This window comes from Musca autumnalis, unplaced genomic scaffold, assembly GCF_047663935.1.
Source record: "Musca autumnalis isolate F117 unplaced genomic scaffold, ASM4766393v1 scaffold_1, whole genome shotgun sequence".
Taxonomy (NCBI): Eukaryota; Metazoa; Arthropoda; class Insecta; order Diptera; family Muscidae; genus Musca; species Musca autumnalis.
Window position 1 is genome coordinate 119,763,874 of NW_027411644.1, and position 25,867 is coordinate 119,789,740.

The following is a 25,867-nucleotide window of genomic DNA, read 5'->3' on the forward strand; positions in this document are numbered from 1 at the left end:
TTGAGAAAAAATTTTTCTCCTAGTATTTTTTCAAAAAAAAAAAAAAAAATAGAGTGGTTTGTGCGTAACATTTTTTAATAATAATATGGAATGAATATTATTGTAGGCATTAGTAGGCAAAAGTTAATTCATTCTCACTACAGGAAATCATTTTTGAAAAAAATGTCAAAAAGACATAACCCTAGTGTACAACCTTCAAACTACGTAAAATCTGGAGGTACCTCCATATTGGGAATATACCAAAATATTAAACAATATTTATCATTTTCTTCGTAGAGCTTTTCTACCCATTGAGAATCCGAAATACCAAGTTACAGTCACTACAGTAAACTAATCCTTCAAACGACTTCACATTGAGGGGTATCGTAGTACTTTCTAATCTGAGAACCCGCAATACCACTTCTATCATGTGTATCGACCACTATCAGTGGGTATGTTTTGTACACCCAACGAAGACTAAATACTTAATTTCGGCCAATTTGGTTAGCTATTGTGGTTAAAACCTTCAAAATACCGAAGATACCGTTGTAGACCTATACCGACAACCCTTCGCATTATAACCATAATGCGATTAATCCGAAAACCGGCGGTACAAGTCTAAGGACTATATCAAACAGGGGGTGTTTTGTAGCCCCAAAGTAGACCAAATACCAAATATCTGCCATTTCGGTAAGTAATGTGGCAAACTTTCAAAATACCGAGAGTTAACGTTTTATAGCAACTATATCAAAACGTAGACCAATACTGATAAATTTCTGTCAAATTTTAGCCGAATATCTATAGGTACAGTTCTATTGGGGCTATATCAAAACGTGGACATATGCTGACAAATTTCGGAGGAAATGCTTTGTAGCCCCAAGGAACACCAACTACCCAATTTCAGCCCTTTCTGTAAGATAATGAGGCTAAAACCTTCTATTATGGCTATATGAAGATGAGGACCTATAATGACAAATTTATGAGGAAAAGTTTCAGCGTCATTATGAAATTCGGGATTGCTGACATAGTAATGGAGGATTTATTATTATATTATTGAATATTATATTGAATTCTTACGACAAGAACATACAAATTGAAGATAATAACAAACTACCGTATTTGAACGCGATCGTTTTACGACAAGGCAACATACTCAAATTGAACTGGTACCAAAATCCTACTGCCACAGGCCGACTGATCAACTTCTATTCCATCATCATCGACGGATTAAAATTAATACTGCTACGAACTTTATAACTAGGGTTTTAAATATAAGTGACGTACAATTTCATCCAGACAACAACTTAAAAATAAGAAAAATATTAGCCATGAATGATTTCCCTCAAAAAACAATTGACGATCTAATAAAACACACAAACAGAAGCAGTCAAAAACAAACCAGTGATGATGCGGAAAAGATATACAAGGCAGTTACACATATTCCAGGTTTTTCAGTCAAATGTATACAAGAAGGACAAATATCACATAGCACTCAAAACCAATAATAATGTTAACAATATGTTTAGTAAAATTAAATCAAAAATTAAAAAAGAGGACAAAAGCAATGTAGTATATAAGATTACATGTAACGGGGACGACACCAACGTATGCCAGAAGGTATATGTTGGTACGACAAAAACCAAACTCAAAACTATACTATCCGGACAAAGTCGGATCAAAAAACTGACAAGCTATTGGAACAAAAAACAGCATTAGCGACCCATTGTGCCTTAATTGAACATAAACCAAACTTTAAAAATGTGGACATATTATCACAGGAAACTAATTATAAATGACGAGTCACTTTGGAGATGCTCCATATAATAGACGTACTTAATGAAAAAAGAATTAATTATAAGACTGATACGGACCACTGTGCACATATTTATATGTATTTAGTACAAACACATAGATGTAAAAAAGTTTAGTTTGATGGTGACATTGAACCAGCACAGGTGATCTCTAAGAATATGTAATATTTTTGTGTTATATTTTAGTGTTGTTCATCATTTTGTAATATGTGTTTATATTTTTGTGAAATAGATCCCTGAAGATGATTGTCGATGACAATCGAAATATTGGAAAAATAAAAAAAAAATAAAATCCAAAATAGGTACATCGTTTTCTTTTTCAATTGACCTATAGCCAAACAAAACCATTAATAAAGAGAATTACATCAGGTCAACAAAAAAAAAAAAAAAAAAAAACAAAACAACTAGACTAAATGCCAAATTTCAGCCATTTCCGTTACATATTGAGGTCACAACCTTTAAAATACTGAAAATCGGTTCCTCCTGATGTCTGGTGTTTTCTATGGGGTGCATATGAAAATTTGGACCTATACTGATATTTCTCTTCTGGAATATTGTATACCCTAATCGATGAATAAATATCAAATGACAAAAATTCAGCTGAGCCCGGCTGGGATTTGGACCTGGGTCGTCGCCCACTAACAGACAATATTGCTGACGTCTTAGCGTTCTGAACCACAATCCACTTAAAAATCTTTCGATGTGAAAGACATACTACAGTATGTCTGTAATATTGAAAAAATTGATTTCTAGAATAGAAGGGGGACAAATGAGTCGTCTTTGAAAATAAAAATCTTCAATTTGAAATTCACAAATGCAAATTTACAATCTTGGATGTATAAATAGGTGTGTAAATGGCGAAAATTGTCTAGCAACAACAACATCTAATATGCCTGAGGATGTTAACCTAACCAGTTAACGAAACGATCGTCGCATAGCGGTTGATGTGTGTGTAGGACTGCGCTAGATATCAATTTTTCAATGTAATCTCCCTAGGTCATATACATAGCTCGACTAATTAAATTAATTAAAAGACATGGATTTCGGTTTGATAATGACGCTGAATGCCTCGGGATGGACCGTCCTATAAGAAGACGTGAACCGATACCGAAAAATTTCTGGTGGAAAGTACGTAGGGTGATTTGGAAGTAGTTCCGGCCAGCAAAAAGTATTATGTAAACCAGTCAGTTGGTAATGGTAGTTTTTGCTCAGAATCTTTGTCGACTTTGCTGACGTTGTGAATTCCTTAGCCTGTGAAAAAAATTGCACCTGACATCTACATATGTATTTATTGATTTTAAAAGCTATGCCACATGTTCCTCTTTATGTATAATTTCTTTTCAATAGATTCCCCATTAACATTATATAATTTTTACATACATACATAGTCCAAGAACGGACATGAGTGAGTTATTCAACATTATATTTTGACGAAATTTGACCCTGAAATCATAGTGTTTATATGAAACAGACCTTCGACCTGAAATTCAGAAATTCATTTAGACCTAATATCGACTACACAACCAAAATACTGTCCCACTTAACTATATCGGTTGCAAATCGTATCAAAACCATTAAAGTACGTTAAATTAGTATGTACTACATATGTCAGTTATCATTATGCAGTAGCTATACCAGGGACATACGCAGGGGGGGGCACAGGGGGACCGGACCCCCCCCCCCCCCCCTTCGAATGGTTTGGTCGAACAAAATTTATTAAGCTACTGTAACCAATTATTACATTTTTTCTTTGTCATAAACATTTTTCATGTTAGGAGATTTCAAATGAAAACTTATATTTTTCTGAAGTTTCTGTACAGAAAATATACATCAAGTAAAGTTTTGTAAGATTTTTTTTAAATTTTTGCTTGTATATTTTTTTTGGAGAAACTTCCAATGAAATCTGAATTACGTTTTCATGCCACATCATTTTAAATACGAATTCCGTAATGAATATATTCAAGCTATATTGAGGTCTCGAGGCTTTACACTCATCCTGTATCTAAAATAATTACGAGTTCAGTATTGTGGGAATGGAAATGCATGAAACAAGTCTATTGGACAAAATGTATGAAGGTTTCTTCGTGGACTATATATTGAAAGCCAATTAGAAATTCGTTTCGCTGCCTTCACCAAAATTTTTTTACTTGTTGCTAAACAAGAGAAGAAAATAATGAAGAAAAATGAATTTGTGTGCGTCAAAAACTGCTTAAATCGGCTATATGTAGCACACTCGCTTGCATTTTTTCTCCATCATCAACAAAGTATAATTTCACATATGTTTGGACGGACTGGCAGGCTGGAGCGCATGATAACTCTCGAACGGATCAACCGATTTGGTCAAAGTTTTCGCTAAAATGGTAGTAATCGATTCGATCTGAACTTTGCACATCGCAATATTTCTGCTAGAAATATATCGAACCCAAAATTGATTATATCGGTACAGTCCTTCAAATAAAATTACTTCCAAACGTAAAAAACATCCAAGAGAAAATGTGTGGCCAACATCTTCATGTACGTCCCTCACAAAATTCAACATAAGTGCAGCTTAAGACTGTTCGAGGATCCTTTGGACTTTTTTTGACATTTGTAGTCTTGTTTACTGCGATATCCAATTTTTAGGGGGAAAGTCCATGCTTCCTGACAAAGCTCTAAAGACTAAGGAAACCAACTAAAATGGCTTGTGGGCGCAGTAACTATCATCCAAACAGGCCACAACATTCTAAAAACTCCCTTAATACATAGTTTTTGGGGGAAAATATTTTGGTTGTGTAGCCGGTATTCCATCTGTCGCAAATTCACACGGGCTGAGGGCAAGCACATATCCTGTCGGCAAAGGCGATTTATACTTTTTTGACTTATTTTTCAGAAATCAAAATTCACGATTTTTAGTTCGTTTACAAGTTATTATAAATATAAAACGCTTTTGGGCACAAGTGGTCAATATACAAGGGTTTTATTAGGTATTATTAGTGAATAATTATGTGGGTTTATTTAAGTATCGATTTTTATTTTTCAAAACTAGGCTTTAAGAAATGTTTGAATTCTAGTTACAATAAGTTGCAAGACCTGAGTCCAGTGTTTAATGTCATAGAGTACAAAAACTTCTCACGGTGCGCCTTAACTAAACTTAAATGAAAGGTGCATACCCCTGGGAAGTTTTAGCGGATTCTGTAACTACAATGTTCATAGATGAGAAAAATAAAAAAGCAAAAAAATTCGCCGGAGGAATTTTCAAATAAGTCGCGGTCAAAGTTCACATTTTTTGGGTTATTTTAGGTTTTCACGATCTTGCGTGGGAACGACAAGTCCTATCGAAATGGGACTGAAAAAAATTTTGTAGTGGATTCTCACTGCTACAACATTTTCCTTAGTTGCCTTTCGATAGGACTTGCGCCTTCACAGCAAAATCTTGAAAATCTAAAATGAACCTAAAAATGTGAACTTTGACCGCGACTTATTTAAAAATCCCTCCAGCGATTTTCCCAGGTGTAAGCCGTTTTCAACTAAAGTTAGTTAAGGACACCGTACATGACATTGTTTTATAAGGAGGCAATACAGTCAGTGCATTGTCCCAATTTGAACTTCTATATCTCAAAAATGGTAAAACTTAGGAAAAAGTAGTAAAGGCGAATCTTGTAGAGAATTTTTACCTTAAATACCCCTAAAGATGTGAACTTTGGCCGCGATTTATTTAAGAACCCAACCAGCGATTTTTTCTTGTTTTTGGATTTTTCTCTTCTATGAACATTGTAGTTTCAGAAACCGCAAAAACTTCACAAGTGTAAGCACCTTTCAATTAAAGTTAGATAAGGCGTTCTTAACTAAAGTAAAGAATGCAGCCGGAACAACAATCATGAAAATTTTCGACTTATATTATTTTGTCACGACTTAGTCTCAAACTGTACTCTTAGAAGGGTTTGGAGTCTATGAATCGTAGTCTGTATCGTCCGTTTTTAAATTTCTAAAGTTTTTAATTGGATTACACAGACTCTATCACTTCTGGTAAAACATCTAATTTGGCGTCATTATGGCATTAAAGAATAGTTTATTCTTAGGTTATCGAGTTATTCTTCTTTTTAAAGGTAATTAGTTTATAGAAGTCAAATGGGTATCTCGATATGTAATTAAAAAATGAGGCGTTATGTTCGGGTCGAACTATACCCCTATACCCTATAACTCCTGTATAACTCAATTCGTCATACTCGCGAATATAGTTAAGGATTGGATTAAAACGTCAATATATTTTAACCACTTTCTGCATGGAGGCTCTTTAACGAAAAGGAATCCCAAAATCTTCTAGCAAAATTTGAAGGAAGATGTTCAATGCGATGACGTGATTTCATGGCACCTTTTGCATTGGTTCAAACGATGTCGTAAATGATCCGATCTTTTCATTAGCATTTGAACCAATGCAAAGGAAGTCGTGAAAGATCCGATCTTTTCTTCAGCATTTAAACGCATTCCATCGATCCAATAGAGATGAATTTTGTGTTTTTATTTAAACAATTTTTCTAAATATATAAGATTAATTATTTACAATAGGCTTGATGTCGTTGGAGACTCGAAATCACAACCAACGTTGTTAAAACTCTTTTCGTAATGATAACGTCATTGCAAAGGGTTGGTGAAAATTACATGCCGAAGCATTGGTGGAAATGACATGCCAAAGCATTGGTGAAAATGACATGTCAAAGCATTGGTGTAAATGACATGCTTTGGATCCAAAAATAAATAGCATCTTTTGGGGTCCACGCTCATATAAAATCCATCGATGAAGATGCTAAAAAGATGACATACCAGCTCACTTGCACCCATGATTGAATGAAATACTGAAAATCTTGCTATAGCAGAAATAATGGCAATTCTCTGTACCTATATTTTTTAATCATATAGGTCCAAAATATTGAAAACGGGGCTCAACTTTTATATGTCGACTATACCAAACGTGGTTTCAATTTGAATTCTAAATATCCGAGGACTTATATATAATACTCTGTAAAAAGTTAAAATTGTATCCTAAATATTGTCAGCTTTCTCTACTGAATTTATATACTTTGTGTCAATATCTATCTATATATATATAAAAATGGTGTAAAAAATGTATAGTAATTCATAAAATGAGAACGGTTAGGCCGATTTCTGTAAAATTTTTTGTCAGTTATTCGTATTTTCGAGGAGAAGGTCTTTACGGAAGAAAATTTTGGAAAATCTCTCTGGAAAAGTCGGAAAATTGGAAAAATCGAAAATTGAGTTTTTGTATGAAATTTTATTCCTTAATAGCGAGACGAAGTTCGCCGGGTCCGCTAGTTTCATATAAAATCAACAGCAAAACCTTAAAAACGGTTTACGTAACGCTACACACCATTTTAAATTTTCATGATTTTTGGTCAAGTTGGGCCCCCCCGAAATGAAATCCTGCGTACGTCCCTGAGCTATACCAAACCGAAATGTTCCTTTTTTGAACGGACTGTCGGTCGGACAGAGGGACGGAGAGGGCTGAATCGACTCCAAATTGTCTGAAACGGATTTCATTAAAGATAAAGTTGTGACCGGCCGGACTGGACGCATTTTCCGTTTTAATTTATTGTAATGGTGGTACACAGTGGGAAAAAATACCGATCTAGCGTGCAGAAAATCAAAAAATTATCTTGAACGAAACTATGAAACGTTAGTACAGTATTGAACTAGAGTGTTGACTATACATAACGGAATATATAATAATTAGAAATAGTTAGTCAGAACGGTCAATGTTAACGATGACTTGTTTGGCTGTAAAATTGCGATTGACGTGCGCGTTCTGGGATTATATTATTGTAGAATCTTTTATATTTGTATACTCTCAGCATTAATGCTAACGAAGGCAAAATGTGCCTCATCGAAATAATTGTTTTAGACCCCAAGTATGTTTGGGCGAAATCCGTTTCAGATAATTTGGAGTTGATTTAGCCATGTCCGTCCGTCTGTCTGGCAGGCTAGAGCGCACGATAACTCTCGAACGGATCAACCGATTCGGTCCAAAATTTGGCTTTCGTAATATTTTGTCCAAACTTAGTTTAAGATGGAAGATGGCTTATATCGGTCCACTCCTTCCGGTACCTCCCCCACAAAAGTTCGAAAATGTTCGGAAAATTTGTGCGCACGATAAATCTTGAAGGCAGTAAACGATTTGGTCCATACTTTGCACATCGTGAAATTTCTACCAGACTTATATTAGGTTACAATATGGACTCAATCGGTCCACTCCTTCGGGTACCTTCCACACAAAATTTCGGAAAAGTTCAGTTTAGGACCTGCTCTCGACTCGCTTTGATTTTTATTGTAACAACTTGTACTCATCGGCTGATACTTTTTTACTTGTTTATACCTATACCGTAATGGTATTCATTTTAATGAAATAGTTTTATAACCCATAATTTATTTTAATGTAGATGTTTCGACTTGACCAAAAATTATGAAAATTTAAAATAGCGTGTAGCGTTACGTAAAGCTTTTTTAAGGTTTTGTTTTTGATTTTATATGGAATATTGGCACATAGTATATAAATTCAGTAGAGAAAGGTCACAATATTTAGGATACAATTTTAGCTTTTTACAGAGTATAAAATATAAGTCCTCGGATATTTAGAATTGAAAATCGAACCACGTTCGGTATAGTCGCCATATAAAAGTTGCACCCTGTTTTCAGTATTTTGGACCTATATGATTAAAAAATATAGGTCCACAATATGCTATATCACAGAATTTTAAAAGTACAGAGAATTGCCACTATTTCTGCTATCGCAAGATTTCAGTATTTCAACGCTCTTAATCCAATTTTTAGAATATCAGCTGTAATACAGATTTTGGGATTCCTTTTTGTTGAAGAGCCTCCATGCAGAAAGTGGTTAAAATATATCCACGTTTTAATCCCATCCCTACATAACTATATTCGCGAGTAGGGCGAATTGAGATATACAGGAGTTATATGGTATAGGGGTATGGTTTGACCCCGAACATAACGCCTCATTTTTTGAATTACATATTGAGATACCTATACGACTTCTATAAATTAAATACCTTTAAAAAGAAGAATAACTCGAATCCGCGAGCACAGATTGGACTTCTATATCTAGCTATTGTGTCGATAACCTAAGAATTAAATATTCTTTAAAGCCATAAAAACGTCAAATTTGATTTTTTGCCAGAAGTGATAGAGTCTGTTTAAGCCAATTATATATCACATTTTTAGGTTCATTTCAGATTTTCAGGATTTTGCAGGCAGCAAGTCCGATCGAAATGAGACTAAGGAAAATGTTGTAGCACCGAAAACCCTACAATCCTACAACATTTTCTTCAGTCCCATTTCGATAGGACTTGACGTTTCCACGCAAGATCGTAAAAACCTTAAACAAAAACAAAAAAAAAGTGATTTATTTGAAAATCCCCCCGGCGTTTTTTTATTTTTCTGATCTATGAAAATTGTAGTTTCAGAATCCTCTAAAACTTCCCAGGTGTAAGCACCTTTCATATTTTCCCCCCAAAATTATGTATTTAGGGAGTTTTTAGAATGTTGTGGCCTGTTTGGATGATAGTTACTGCGCCTACAAGCCATTTTAGTTGGTCACCTTCGTATTTAGAGCTTTGTCAGGAAGCATGGACTTGCCCACTAAAAATTGGATATCCCAGTAAACAAGACTACAAATGTCAAAAAAGTCCAAACGATCCTCGAACAGTATTTAAACTGCACTTATCTTGAATTTTGTGAGGCATTACATGACGATGTTGGCCACACATATTCTCTTGGAACTTGTTGTACGTTTGGAAGTAATTTTATTTGAAGGAGTGGACCGATATAATCCACATTAGGTTCGATATATTTCTGGAAGAAATATTGTGATGTGCAAAGTTCAGATAGAATCTATTACTACAATTTTAGCGAAAATGTTTGAACTTTTATAGCGGAAGCACCGATATGACTTAAATCTAATTACGAGATCCAAAACTTTGACCAAATGGGTTGATCCGTTCGAGTGTTATCATGCGCTCCAGCCTGCCAGACAACTGAGATACAGACGGACGGGCTGTCCGTCCAAATATATGTGGAGTCTAAAATTTGAATAGTATCAAAGTGTATATTATCTCGTAACCCTAAGGGCTGAGGGTAGAATTATAATTTGTTGATGATAGGGAAAAAATGCCAGTGGGTATGCTACATATAGCAGATTTTAGCAGTTTTTGATGCACACAAATTAATTTTTTTCATTATTTTCTCCTCTTGTTTAGCAACAAGAAACAAAATTTTGGTGAAGGCAGCGAAACACATTTTTAATTGGCTTTCAATATATAGTCAACGAAGAACCCTTCATACATTTTGTCCTATAGATGTTTTGCATGCACTTCCATTCCCACAATACTGAACTCGTAATTATTTTGGATACAAGATGAGTGTAAAGTCTCGAGACCTAAATATAGCTTGAATATGACAAAAAAAAAAATATGGAGTATATATTATATAAAAATACAACTTGACCAAATATATCAATAAATGAAGTAAACATATCAATCTAAATCTATTCTCATCATAATTATGGATATACATACATACAATAAAACATCGACTTTTATTTTCTGCACGTTAGATCTGCATTTTTCCTACTGTGTGGTAGTAAGTAAGTAAGACTAATACCGCATATTTGGTTTTCAATATAGTGGTGAAAAGTTATTATAGAATTTAATAAAGATTTTTTTTGGCATTTTAAATAAATTGTACAGACTGAATAAATTTTTATGCGCATATATAACGTACCAGTGTACGGAGTCCCAGTTGCGATATTTTTTTGACATTAATATCAGTTTTTGTCATACATCCACTTTGTGTGCGTGTGTTTGTGCGTGGTAAATGTGTGGGTGTAAAAATATTTTTATCTTAAGAAAGCGGAAGCAAGTGGTGATGCGTGTCAGCAGCAGTTTCTCCTGATAGGAAGTTTTTTCCTTCTGTAACGACACACAAAAACCCCGAAATGTGATATTTATAAATGGTGTCAGCATCGAGGATGAGTGTCGATGATTGATGACTGTGCCTTTGGAAAGGACAAAAACGAAAACAATCATTTCATCAGACACCATGCTTTCTATCTCTTCGATACAGAAACCAAAAACAAAAGCTCATCAATTTAACGATAACTTTATTATTATTCATAAATGAAAGAAGAAAAAAATATGAAATTTTCTTGTTTAAACAAAACCATAGAAAACAGCAACAAGCCGTCACGAAAACATAAACATGCTGCTCGCTAGAACGAACCTACATACCTAAATGTGAGAGAAGAAGCAAACTATGACAGCACAGCTTAATGTATATTAAATATTCATCAAAGTCCACTTGACATTGATGACGGAGCAACAGTGCTCAGATATGTTTCTCCAAAGCACATCGAAGCATGCAACAAATGTCCAATTGACTTCTACTACAAGCTTCTATTCCCACCGCATGGTCGGAGGAATCAGTGCCAATGCCAGTATCCGACGGAAATCAAACAACGATTAACTGTTCTTAATTGTTCCTACGAAAGTTACAATTGTCTCATTTAATTGTTCATTAAATAAGGCGTCAGTTAATATAATAAAATGCTGTGGCAGGCATACAATAAATAAATTATAGCAAATGAGTGTTGTATTATTTTGTTAGAGGCTAAATTTCAATTATATGAAGGGAAACAATATGCAAAGGTATTCTATATGATATTGTATTTTTTTCAGCATTTTAGTTTTAGTATTTATTGGTGGGTTTTAGTTCCGAAGGGACATGCTGGCTATTTAAGGGATTGTAAAAAATTCATTCTTACAAACACATCTGTGATGTTGATTGATTGAGACACCCCCAAAATATGGTTTTTGAAAGCTTCAACAGCATCTTCTGGATACGAAAATCGTTGACGATTTTTGATGTGAGGGAATCAAATGAAGTTATTGGTTTCCACATCAGGGCTTTACGGCGTCCCAACAATTCTACGTATTGTCTGGTGAAAAAGGCGCTGGTTTGAAGCGATGTGTGAGAGTTCACATTGTCATGGTGTACAATGATTAGTCTTCTCTTGTTTGTTTTTCGAATTTCTCCGAAGACTTCCTCAAGCCGTATAGTAGCCTCATGGTCAGTTTAGCTGAAGAAACAGGTGACCATTTGCTTCGATGTTCTTTTTCCATGAACAACTTTCGTTGGTTTTGGTGACCTTTTGAAGACCCACGGTCGATTGCTGTTTTGTTTAGGGCTCATACACATACATCCAAGATTCCTCGTCTGTGGCTATCTTATAAACGTCGTTCTTTGCACAAATCGACAAGAGCCTTTTTTGAGCGATAGTCAAATTGTGCTGCATCTAAGGTACCCACGTCGATAGTTGTGAAAAATGATCAGACGAAAATGTTCACAAGTAAATTCCATATGTTTTTGCAAATTGCCTTTTCCCAGTCACTGTAAACAACACAACACATGATCGTATGTCAAACTCCCTGAGTGCGATTAGGCCAAAAACTATCAAACTTTGCAAAAAAAATTTCAAATGGGGCCTGGCAACACTGCGTGTTGTCTATGCTAGAAACTTTGCTAGTTCCCCTCGTATTAATATGTGTCAACAAATCCAGTAGAGGGCTTTATTAACCATTTGAGAAGCAATGAACACAACATGAACTTTGGCACTTGAAACAAGTCTAAAAATTTTCACCCAAAAGAAACCAGTTATCAGTGACTGTTTACATTATTGAAGATTAATCAACTGGTTTTAATAGACCCAGTTTGTTAATCTTTAACGTTTACGTATAACATAGATGGGAATGGGCCGACAATTTGGGTCACAAAGCTCAAATGGTGTTATGGATGTACATCTGCTTCATCAGATATAAAGAAGTAGTTTGGTGGCGAGCAATGGAAAATAAAACAACACAGAAGTAACCATAAGAAGATCTGCATGCATCGGCATAATGAGGCATATTCTACCAATAGATATAAATATCGAAGCAACTGGTCGTAACAAGTAAAAAGTGTTAAGTTCCGCCGGGTCTAACTTGTTATACCCTCCACCATGAACTAATATGGAATAATTAGTTTTCTTTCTGTTACGAAAGTACCAATGTCCACAATTTGTTGTGGGGAAGTTTTCTGACCACTAGGAATCGTAATTACGAATTGCAGCAAATTTGAAGTAAAAAAGTATCAGTCGGCTTCGCCGACAGAAATATACCCTCAGCCTGTGTGAATTGAAAATTTCATCTACGAATAGATTGAATACCGGCTATACAGCCAAAAATCTTTTTCCCCAAAAATTTTATATTCAAGGGATTTTTAGAAATTTGTGGCACTTTCTGGACGTATGAGCTTGCCGAATTTTAATGGAGGATGTACTGGAAGGAGTGGACAGATAGGCACCATCTTCAAGTATCCGGTTCGAGAGTTGTGGTGCACACCAGCCACTACACATGGTGGCCGTAGGAATTTTTGCAACTTTCGGGTATTTTTGTCATAGGGGCCTCGAATACAACCTGTTGTAAGAAAAGTCTGAACGATTCCAGTGGAGGTTTTAAACTTCACTTTTCCGAAATTTTGTGTGTGATGTACCCGAACGAGTGAACCGATATAGCCCATATTCGAACCTGTTGTATATCTGGTAGAAATATTTCGATGTGCAAAGTATGGATCAAATCGGTTACTCCCTTCGAGAGTTATTATGGTGCGCACGATCATAGTAGCGAACAATTTTGAACTTTTGTGGGTGAGATTCCTGAGGAAATGGACCGATATGGCCATCTTCGAACATGATCTTAGTTTGGACAAAATATTACGAAGGCGAATATGTGCACCGAATCGGTTGATCCGCTCGAGAGTTATCATGCTCTTCAACCAGCCAGACAGACGGAAGGACATTGCTAAATCGTTTCCAAATTGTTTGAAATGGATTCCGTCCAAACATACTTGGGGTCAAAAAGTATTATTTCGACGAAGTACTCGTATATTTTTGTCATATAAAAGTGTAGGTTAAAATGGTAAGGGTACGATAGAACTTGCCGTTTCCAAACAAAGTCATCAAAACCTAAAAAACTCTAAAAATGTGAACTTTGACCGCGATTTATTTAAAAATCCCTCCGGAGACTTTTTCTTGTTTTTGGATTTTTCTCTTCTGTGAACATTGCTGTTTCAGAATCCGCAAAAACTTCCCAGGTGTAAGCGGTTTTCATTTAAAGTTACTTAAGGCGCACCGTACATGACACTGTTTTACAAGGAGGCGATACAGTCAGTGCATTGTTCCAGTTTGAACTTCTATATCTCAAAAATGGTAAAAACTACAACAATATTACAGGTCAATCTTGTAGAGAATTTTCACTGCTACAACATTTTCTTTAGTCCCATTTCGATAGGACTTGCGGTTTCAAACAAAATCGTGAAAATTAAAAAAAACCTAGAAATGTAAACTTTGACCGCGATTTATTTAAAAATCCCTCCGTCGATTTTTTTCTTTTTAAAATTTTCTCATGTATGACCATTGTAGTTTCAGAATCCACGAAAAGCAGGCGCACCGTCTAAAACGTAGACATATGTCCTTTTTTTGTTTAAGTTTTTTTTTGTTACTATTTAGAACCCTATATTCCAATTGTAATTTTTGGACGGACAATGTAGATTAATTCTTATCAAATAATTGAAATCGGACGCTACCGTTAAAAGCGGGCTATACCAAAACATGGACCAATGTTCAAAATTTTTAGTTGAGAAGTTTTCTGATCATTCCCAGCAAAAAAAAAATAAATAAATCATTACCAAATAATGGGTTTTTATAATACTTTATAGTAATCGTAACCACCTACAAAACCCCCCATTATTTTATGTCGCGCTACATAGCTAGTTATTCTAAGGGCACTAGAAGTTGAAAAATAGGCTAAAATACATTTCTTTCTCTTTAGAACAGTTGAGGTAAATTTGTTTTCAATTTCAACATACTCCATATTTATACCCTACACCACTATGTGGAAAGCGTATTATAAATTTGTTTTGGCAAAAATTCATGTAGCACCACGAAATATTCGTCGGAGACCCCCAATGTGGTATACCAATCTTCATATCTCAGCGAGATAAAGCGATTTTGAGATGTGTGTCCGTCCGTCCGTGTGTCCGTCTGTCCATTATAAATTTTTATCAAACTCCAGGCCGCAGTTATGGGCCGATCGTCACGAAATTTGGTATGGAGGTCGGTTTCACATCAGAATAGATCGCTATTTTAATTGGTGATGATCTTGAAATATTTAGCGGGTGAAATGGACCAAAAACATAATTATTATCCAATTTTGTAGCGGCTCTGTAGTTCGCAATAATAGTCCGATCGCCTCGAAGCTTGCAAATTGAGATGATGATCAGGTGATATTTAGAGGGTTAAATGGACCCAAACTTTTGTGTGAAAATTGTAAAAAAATTAATACACAGCTTAAATCTTTATTTCTGGAAGACACATTCCGGGTAAGTAACCTATACTGGGAAAAGGAACCCTGGACCTTGGTGTACATGGTCAGATAACAGAGTTACAGCCTAATATATCCAGTTAATTGTTTGTAGTGTAATCATAAAAACGTTAGAGGTCGCAATTTTAACGCAATAGTCACGAAATTTTGCACGAGGTAAGGGTTTAGGTAGAAGAAGACGCCTACAATTTTGGACGATGATGTGCTATTATTTAGCGGGTGAAATAGACCATTACTTTTGTATGAAAATATAAAAATTTCATTCTTCGTCCATATTTGAATTCTTAGAGGGTATATACCGCCAAAGTAGCCTACATATAGCAAACGAACTACTGACTTTTCCCCTGATGCAAATTGCAATAATATGTCTGCTAGATAACGGGCCTGCTGCCTAATATATAATGGGTATTGTGTAGAGAACCACATTTTCCTCCCATGCTACAAATTGTCCCTATTATGACAGAGAAAGTCCAGTTTTTGCATTATTGCAAATTACGTGGAGTCATAGCGTTTTAATTGTCCAATTGGATGTTTTTATACATATATTGCAGCATGGGGTCGCTTCGACAATTTTTTTTTCAAAACGTTCTCGATGACGCTATCGTTGAAGTTTTTTGAAGTATAAATTTTGGTGAAGGCAAAGGCAACCAATGTTAACCAACCAATTTTAATAAAATCTATCAAGAATCGTGGATGTACACTCACAACCAATTTTTGGGATACATCGGATACAGCTTCCATACCGCACAACTTTTTTAAAACTCTGTTTCCGCAAAAAAGCCAGTGTTGTGTCGACCTCTGGACTACATAGTCAATATACATATCAAATTATGCGTAATCACGAATACTTTAATTATACCCTACACCACTATGTGGGAAGGGTATTATAAGTTGGTTTTGCCCAAAAAGTTTGTAACGCATTGAAATAATGGTCGTAGACCCATACTTATATATACCAAAATGAATGTCTCGACGAGCTGAGTTGATCTGACTATGTGTGTCCGTCCGTCAGTCCGTCCGTCTGTCCATCTAAACCTTGTAATCACGCTACAGGTCGCAATTTTGATCGGATCGTCACGAAATTTTGGGTGTTGATGAGGGTCCCGGAGGGGAAGAAGCCTATTGATTATGGTGATGGTCGGATAATATTCAGGGGTCGGAAAAACTTATGTGGATAAAAAGACAACGTTTTTTCCAAAGCGAATATCTCAGCTTCTATATGTTGTATACCAAAAGCAAGACCTGGCAATAAAAGTAGAAAATATCACCTTTCTAATGATGTAAAATAAGTTTTCGTAGGTGATCAAACAACGAAGATATTACAATAGACGCTAATAAAACCCAAATTTTCATTCTTGCGATTTGAATTATAATGACGAATATCACAGCTTTGGTTGGGGACTTTTCAAAAGCAAAGCCATACAATGAAAGTAGAAGATCCCATCTTTACAACGATGCAAACTAGGTCGACGTAGGTGACCAAATAACGGAGATATTTCAATAGCCGGTAATACATCCCATTTTTCCATTTTTTTGGAAATCACGCTACAGGTCGCAATTTTGATCAGATCGTCACGAAATTTTGGGTGTTGATGGGGGTCCCAGAGGGGAAGAAGCCTATTGATTTTGGTGATGGTAGGATAATAATTAGGGGTCGGAATGAGCAAAACAGTTATTTGGAGAAAAAGTCTACATTTTATTCCAAAGCAAATATCTCAGCGTTTACAAGTGGTATAAAAAAAGCAAAACTTGGCAATGAAAGTAGAAAATATCACCTTTGAAACGATGTAACGTAGGTTGTCGTAGGTGGTCACACAACGATGATATCGCAATAGTCGCTAATAGAACCCAACTTTTCCTTTTTGCGATTTTATTAATTATGACGGATATCACACCTTTGGTTGGGGACCTTCTAAAAGCAAAGCCTGACTAACAAAGTAGAAAATCCCATCTTTAAAATTATGCAAATTAGATTGGCGTAGGTGGTCAAAAAATAGGATATCGCAATAGTCCGTAATGCATCCCTTTTTTCCACTTTTTCTGCAATCACACTACAGGTCGGAATTTTGATCGGATCATCACGAAATTTTCTCACAGAGATAGAAGCATGTTGATGTTGGTGATGTCGATAGTGGTCAAATATAAAATTAAATATTAATTATTTTGGTTCAGTTCGCCTTAGGTCATTTGGTATAAAAGCCAGATACATAGTTGAAAACTTTCGTATCTCCGTAAAAGAAATGTTTTCGAGTGAAAAGATTATGCACAGGGGTAGTGGTGTAGGGTATCACATAGTCGGCCCCGTACCGACTATAGCCTTTTCTCACTTGTTTTAATATTGGCTTTTTGAAATACCCAAATGCGCATCCCAATAGGAAAAACAAACACCTAAGATCAAAATGTCAGCATGTCCGTCATTTGAATGGTTTATCCAGCAATCGAATAACAACGTAAAAAACCTCTTTAGCTTCAACGTGTTTTACCTATTTTAATCCATTTTTGTTGTCAAATTTTTGAGCTTTGTTCAAAAACGCTTAATTTGTTCAAGCAATAGTCATAGTTCGCGGTAAACTACAATAGTTCGCGTATTATAATAGTGCAAACCTTGGCTTCATCCTATCACAATGATATCACCCTGAAAAGCACAAAACCGTGTGCATTATCAAGCATAAGTATGGCACAAGTGTAAAATTTTTGGACGATAGATCTTCAATAATTTCAGAATTTTCCTTTTGACAATTTTTATGTAGCATTTGTAGTGTTCAATAAATTGGAGGAGTGTCATTGTAACTGGGAATATTTTTATTCCAAAAAAACTGATATTCAAAGAAAATTTAATGATGTAGCAGAAGGGGCTAAACAATGTCAATTTTCCAATGTTAGAATATTTATTAGAATTATATGATAATAATTTTTGCACAAACATTTCCTGGCCAGGCGACATCAATTTTTCAACACATCAGTAATGTTGTTTTCTGAGCATTTCAGCCATGTAACTCTACAAGTGGTATCTTAGGACACGCCGTTCGTGGTCAGCGATAAACTGTAGGTACCATGTCATTGAATCAGTATGAATCGGGGTGCATTCTTTGATATGAGAGAAAATAATTTGTTCCCAAAAGGAATGTTGATTTGTTGAAAAATAATTTCTAAAGGTTGTGGTGTAGGGTGTCACATGGTCGGCCCGTCCGAGTATAGCCTTTGCTTACTTGTTTTATTATACCCTCCACCATAATATGGAGGGTATAATTAAATTAGTCAATCCGTTTGTAACACATCAAACTATTCGTCGGATACCCTATAAAGTATATATATATCTTGATCAGGGTGAAATTCTAAGTCGATTTAACCATGTCCGTCTGTCCGTCCGTCTGTTGAAATCAAGATCCAGCTCGCAATTTTCAAGATAGAGCTTTGTAATTTCTATTACTCCTAGGTTGTTTGGTATTACAAATGGGGTATATCGGTCCATGTTTTGATATAGCCCCCACAGAACGGTACCTCCCGATTTTCGGTATTTTCAAGGTTATGGCCACAATAATCCATCGAAATGGCTAAAATTTGGTATTTAGTCTTTGTTGGGGGTGTTCAACTTTCTTCTCCAAATTTGTAGTTATAGGTCCTCGCCTTCATATAGCGCTTATGACCTCAATATTGCTCCGAAATGGCTGAAATTTGGTATTTAGTCTTCGTGAGGGGTACAAAACTTTCCCCCGGAAATTCGTCAGTACAGGTCACCGCTTAATATAGCCCCCACAGAACGGTACCTCCCGATTTTTGGTATGGTGAAGGTTATGGCCACAAAAATCCATCGAAATGGCTAAAATTTTGTATTTGGTCTTCTTTGGGGTGTTCAACTTTCCCCTCTAAATTTGTCGGTATAGGTCCTCGCCTTCATGTAGCACACATAGAACGGTACATATCAATTTTCGGTATTTTGTAGTTTGTGGCCTCAATATTCCACCGAAATGGCTGAAATTTGGTACTTAGTCTACATCGGGGGTAAAAAACTTTCCACCTGAAATTTGTAGGTATAGTTCCACGCCTTCATATCGCTTCTATAGAACGGTACCTCCCGATTTTCGATATTTTGAAGGTTGTGTCCACAACAACCCACCAAAATGACTGAAATTTGGTATTTAGTCAACGTTGGAGGTAAAAATCTTTCCGACCGAAATTCGTCGGTATAGGTGCACGTTTCGAAATAGTCATCATAGAACGGTACCTGCCGATTTTCTTAATTCTGAAGGTTGTGATGTCAATATTTAGTCTTCCATGGGGTTATAAAATATTCCAGAAGAAAAATAGGTCCGCGTCTTTCTATATCCTCCATAGAAGCGTACCTCTTGATTTTCGGTATTTTTTGATTTCAGCCATATTATCTTACCAACATATCGGAAATTTGGTATTTAGTCTTCTTTGAGTCTAAACATTTTCCGCCAGAAATGTGTCAGTATAGATCGATGTTTTTATATAGCCCCTATAGAACGGTACCTCCCGAATTTCGGTATTTTGAAGGTTAGCGACATTGTTTTTTCGGTATTTATTCTTCTGCAGTACAACAATATGAGGGCTATACCAAAAAATGACGTATCTTTCCATTTATCCTATCTCAATTTTTGTGGATGCCAGAGTACCACAGGTTAGGGGACATGCAGAGATCACTAGGAAAAGAAATTCATAAAAATTCAAAAATGAAATATTATATATTTGCGTCAAGGTTTAACATTATGAACACACAAAACTTATATTTTTTGTAAAAAAAATCGTAGGAAAAGCAACGATTTTATAACACTGCATACATAGTCTTGCAAACATTTGGTTTTGTGTTTGGTCTGCATTTCTTGCCTTGATGTTGTCTTAACAGGTAAGGCAACATACATACATTAACCAAACCCCCAACATCATTCAATGAATTTGTTATAGTTAACCATTTATTCGTTAAAATAATTATCATGTGTAAACATATAGTTGTCTAACTGAATGTAAATACAAAACATTGTATTAGCGATCATAAAAATCACATTTATCAAAACATATCCTTAACCTGAAAAGTTTCCTGCAGATGGATCATCATTCTCTCTATTGCAATATAAAGATGTTAAATCTTTTCCATCAAAAAATAAAATAAAAATATATATTTGTATTTATTTAATCGAAGGCCAGTATTTATTTTCCCATTTTAATTTCCCATTTCCATTTTCTTCTTCAGTTCAGTTCGATTGGCATTCTTTGTTTTACACCCAACAAGAATAAACAACAACATCCTCGACAAAAAAGCAAGAAGAAAGGAAATCCTTTAAAACAAATAAAGTTTCGAATATTGATGAATTGCCTTGGCTCAGTTTTCAATACTACACCAACAACTACAACGGCAAAAATATACACACAAACAATTCAACAAATCAACAACCAAGCACAAAGCCTGCAAGCGGATCAGACAAAGGACCGAACATGAAATGGTGCCGAGTGTGTATCGTTGTTTAGCTCAAGTGTTTGTACTGGCAATGAATTAGAAACCACAACAAAAGCACACACACATACCGAGTCAGAGATTGAGGCAAATTGGCAGTGGAAGTGGCAGCAGAAGTAGCAGTAACAGCAGGAACTTTGAAACATCCTATCATAGCTAGTACTAACCGCATCCCATCATCAACACCACCACCACCACGAATCGACATTTAATCAAAGGTTTGTTTAGCTTTTAGATTACTTATTTAAATACTGTATCGGACGAAATTGTAGTAACAATATTATTGTTTAAACAAATTGCATAACCAAAATAAAAATTCTAAACCCTTTGGTATGTGCAGTCCACCTCCAGTTATTTTAGTTTCACAAATTGGATTTGAGGAAGGACTGCTGTGTTATATAATTTGTCTCCGAATCGTTTCATTCTCAAGAAAAAAAATAAAACCACAAACTTTTCAATGCAAAAAGATGAAAACCGTAATATTGTTGAAATTTACTTCGCCTATGCTGTGCCGAGTTGTTTCATTCACGAACGAAACAAAAAGATTTATTTGCAAACATTTGATGTGCGACATGATTAATGCCACATCCAGACACACATACACATTTGGTTGCTTAACAACTCTATAAGCTAACATCAACATACTGTGAACATACTACGGTGGATGTTTTATCAACCACCAAGCGTTTCTGAATCATTCAAATGTGTTTTGAACTTTTCATTTTCTATCTATTGTTGTGGAATTGAAAAATTTTCGCCATTCGTTTTGTTCGCAATCACGAATGTAACAAAACGAAACTAAACAGCGAGTTCGGTCAATGTGGGTTATGTTTTGTATTGTTCCTATGAAAAGTACGAAACGAAACCATGGGAAATGTTTCATAAAGTATTTTTACGTTCGCTGACATTGAGAACCCTAAGTTCCACTACAATCACTGGTGTTGAGTAAATGTTTGTTAAGAAGAATACTTAAAGGGTTCGGCACATACGGTCCGTTGAGGGCAGCTTTATGACAACCACATTAAAACTCCAAGAAAAAACTTGGCATCACATCACATTTTTATGTGGTTGTTGTTTTTGACGCGTGACACAACTCACAAGGGACCGTATGTGCCTGTATGTGCCAAGGCCTTAAGACTTTCCATATACAACAAAGAAACAACTTTAAAACATTTCTGTCCGTTCAAGCGTTACAGTTACATTTTGGTCACTAAAAAGCGATTTGCAATCAATGTGAAGTGATTGATAAATTCTCTTAACCCTCTGAAATGATCGTGGGTATTTCACATCTTCAGTAACAGCCACGTTCATAAAACATCATTATGAAGCAAACTTATGTCATGTTTTAATGCAATAATGAGCATTAGGCAACTTTAAAGTTGGTGTCAATTTCTCTTAGTTTTTTGAACCATCAACTAATCAACGTTTATGCAATTTTTATCAATTAAATTTATTAATTATGATTATCAATGACTTTAGGCGACAATTATGTTTAAAATATATTGATATAAATAAAAAAAACGTCAAGAAAAATGCATAAATAAATATTCTTCTCTCGCGATTTCGCTCAACACTGTTTTAATGCGATTCATAATTCTGGGAAAGTGTGAGAGCATGGAGAGGCATTCAACTAAATTTTTATACCCTCCGCCATAGTATGGCGTTTATCTGGAAGTTTTTGCGAATTCTGAAACTGCAATGTTCATAGATGAGAAAAATCAAAAAACAACAAAAAATCGTCAGAGGGATTTAGAAATAAATAGATGTCAAAGGTCACAGTTTAGGATTTTGTAGGTTTTCGAGATTTTGCTTGGAACCCGCAAGTTCTATCGAAATGGGATTGGAGAAAATGTTAAAGCTGTGAAAATTCTTTACCAGATTGGCCTTAATGACTTTTTCCTAGGTTTTACCATTTATATTAAATTTGTCATTCCATTTGTAACACATCGAAATATTCGTCGGAGGCCCTATAACGTATATATATTCTTGATCAGCATAAAATTCTAAGTCGATATAACCATGTTCGTCTGTCCGTTCGTCCGTCTGTTGAAATCAATATACAGCTCGCAATTTTCAAGCTTTGTAATTTGATATAAAAGTTTCTATTACTCTTAGGATGTTTGGTATTGAAAATGGGCTATACCGGTCCACGTTTTGATATAGTCCCCATAGAAGCGTACCTCCCGATTTTCGTTATTTTGATGGCTTTAGCCTCATTATCCCTCCGAAAAGGCTGAAATTTGATATTTAGTCGTCCTTGAGGTTATAAAACTATCCACTTAAAATTTGTCGGTATAGGTCCACGCCTTCATAAAGCGCCCATAGAACGGTACCCTCCGGTTTTCGGTTTGAAAGTTTTAGCCACATTATTCAACCGGAATACTGAAATTTGATATTTCTTGCGCTTCCGAAGTGGAAAACAAATCATATTCTGTTCATGTAAACACCATCGAAACGAAAATCTATGCGACCGACAAGCCATACAAAATAACAAGTAAACGTACACTTTTCCATATAAACTGGTTTATGTATTTCGAAATGACTGTCTTTTGTAGAAAGAGAATGTCAAAATTACTCACCTGCTTTGTAGCTGTCGAGTAGAACGTAAACTCGCGAAAAACACCGAAAATCTTAACATAATAAAAATTTTATAGATACCTTTCAAATGTGGTTTCATTTATTATTTTGAAGAAATTACCCAGTTGTTCGGGTAACTAGGGAATGCTGGCTACTGGTAAACACCCCTAGTTACCACCCAATCTACTCGCAATGTTATAGACTGGTGAATTTAACAAGGGGATGTCATAGGAAGGGGTCTATTGTCCCCTCACTACATTACCAGTAACCACCCAATTCGATAGACATGTGAAAGGCAATTGTCTTCTCAGTGCATTACGAGTAACCAGTCAATTCGGTAGTCAGAAATGATAGCCAAAAATACTAGTAACTTGAAGTCAGATAAATGGGTTAATGCATGTATGCATTAGCCACACTTTATTTTAATACATGGAGTGCAAATATTTTACAAAGGACAATATAATCTTATATATACTTATATATATATATATATATATATATATATATATATATATATATATATATAGAGATCTTGATCCTTGATACTGGAACTAGTGTATGACTACTTGACACAGCGACTTATGTTTATTTGGTCCTTGGAATGTTTTGTGTGGGTCCTTCTCGTGGGTCCTTCAGGTCATTCAAAAGTTCCTGAAATGAATTGTATAGAAGTTTAATGAAATTACGCGATAATGAATTGTGTCAAGATAGATATCAATACTTACCACATATATTATAAATACACTGTACAACACGAAAATTATTAACCATATTCTGACACCAAAAATGAGAAGACACGTGTCTCGCGGTTTTTCCCTATCTCATCAACTTTCGCGGTTATAGGCCTCCAAAGGTTTGAGGCTTTGATGTAAAAAGGGTCATTTAGTCAGGACTATATCTTCCAAACCGTTAGGAAATTTGAATTTATCTCAGAGGCAAAATTGTAGCTCTTGTCTTAAAGAACAAAAATTGTGAACACATATAAACCATCAAACTTCATCTGCTAGGTCAAAATCGCCATTGTCAAATTTCTTTTAAAATTTGTCTCTATACAGCTATCAAACCGATCAAATTTGAAGCAAACAACCAACTACAAAAATGTACCTCAGATCTCAATAAACATCTTCCTAGAATATACGAACCCTGAAGGAACAGGTCTTAATGGTGAAAATAGCAAAACAATTGCGATTTTTATCCTCTTTTCTTGGCTTCTGCTCCATAGATATTAAAACGTTCAAAATTGAAATCGTAGGTACAATTTTGTAGTTGACTGTATACTTAATTTTTGGGCGGTTGTGTATCTTTGTACCAGAGTCGGAGAAAAAAGTATAAAAATTGGATATTTTCAAAAGATTTTTGCTAGTTTTACCATTAAGAACCGTTCATAGACATTTCGCATATTCCAGAAAGTTGTTTATTGAAGCCTTTGCGACACTATTGTGGTATATTGTTTTCTTGAATTTTGAACGGTTTAATATCTATGGAGCAGAAGCCGAGAAAAGAGGATAAAAATCGCAATTGTTTTGCTATTTTGACCATTAAGACCTGTTCCTTCAGGGTTCGTATATTCTAGAAAGATGTTTATTGAGATCTGAGGTACATTTTTGTAGTTGGTTGTTTGCTTCAAATTTGATCTGTTTGTTAGCTGTATAACAAAACTTGAGAAAATTTTTAAAAGACATTTGACAATGGCGATTTTGGCCTTGCAGATGAAGTTTGATGGGTTATATGTGTTCACAATGTTTGTTCTTTAAGACAAGAGCTACAACTTTGCCTCCGAGATAAATTCAAATTTCTTAACGGTTTGGAAGATATAGTCCAGACTAAATGACCCTTTTTACATCAAAGCCTCAAACCTTTGGAGGCCTATAACCGCGAAAGTTAATGAGATAGGAAAAAACGGCGAAACACGTGTCTTCTTATTTTTGGTGTTCTATCCCACGGTGGAGTCAGAATATGGTTAATGAAACATGACTCAAAAAATTACACACAGTGATATTCTTCTTAAATTATTCATCCTCCTTATGATTTAACTGGTAACACGTTCTTTTTTGCATCATAAATTTTGTAAATTTTGCATCTTAAATTTGGTATAGCTCCCATATAAGAGGAGCCATCATTTAAGGTTTTATGACGATTTTAGTCACATTTTTCTACCGAATTGGTCGCTAATGGAATTTTGTGTTCCCAGAAGATAGAAAACTTAATCGCAAACAAACAATGCATATACATATATCCAGGTTTAAGTCTATCCGGTATTGCCCAATTTTATGCATTTCGAAGCTTTTTTGCCAAATTTTCGAACAAAGATTGCTGTAATTTAATATTGTGTATTGGCAGGAGTTCAAAAGCTCAATTCTGAAAATTGTAAATATTGGTCCATGTTTTGGAAAGAACTACGATGACGCCCCGAAGCTTTATCAGTTGGGATATACCACTCCTGCAATAAGAGGAAGAGCTTAGTACTTTCATAAATGAAATGAAACTAATTGTTCTTATTCACTTCAACACAGTATAAAAAGTTCGTCCTGGCCAAACTTAACACC

At 35.3% G+C, this 25,867-nt stretch overlaps 1 protein-coding gene across 3 annotated transcripts in view; it reads left to right on the forward strand.

Moving 5' to 3' along the window:
• LOC141406153 (ras-like protein family member 10B) overlaps positions 1 to 25,867 on the forward strand; it is a 129,747-nt gene that overhangs the window by 26,956 nt on the left and 76,924 nt on the right. The window contains exon 2 of one of the 3 annotated variants that reach the window (XM_073991289.1): positions 20,484 to 20,962. The exons of 1 other annotated variant lie outside the window; for it this stretch is intronic. The gene's annotated coding sequence lies outside the window, so the exon portion shown is untranslated. The remainder of the gene's footprint in view (positions 1 to 20,483; positions 20,963 to 25,867) is intronic. One more of the 3 variants, XM_073991292.1, reaches the window with a different exon arrangement.